The sequence below is a fragment of the Triticum aestivum genome, chromosome 3D, assembly GCF_018294505.1.
Source record: "Triticum aestivum cultivar Chinese Spring chromosome 3D, IWGSC CS RefSeq v2.1, whole genome shotgun sequence".
Classification (NCBI taxonomy): Eukaryota; Viridiplantae; Streptophyta; class Magnoliopsida; order Poales; family Poaceae; genus Triticum; species Triticum aestivum.
Genome location: NC_057802.1, coordinates 490,275,755 through 490,275,994, shown reverse-complemented (window position 1 = coordinate 490,275,994; position 240 = coordinate 490,275,755).

Genomic DNA, 240 nt, shown 5'->3' with positions numbered 1-240 from the left:
AAAATAAACAGAAAAAGAAAAATCTGTTGGACGAACGTCCGCTAACAAAGACTAACGAACAAAAACGTTCGTTGACAGATCTAAACGAACGAACGTTCGCTAATTAAAACCGATCGGGTTATTAAAATAAAACCGAAGAAAAAACAAAATAAACCGAAAAGGCTCGGCGCTTTTACCGACGGTTTTCGTCGGTTCTTCGTCGACGGAGGGGAACTCCGGCGACGGCGGCTTCGGGCAAGG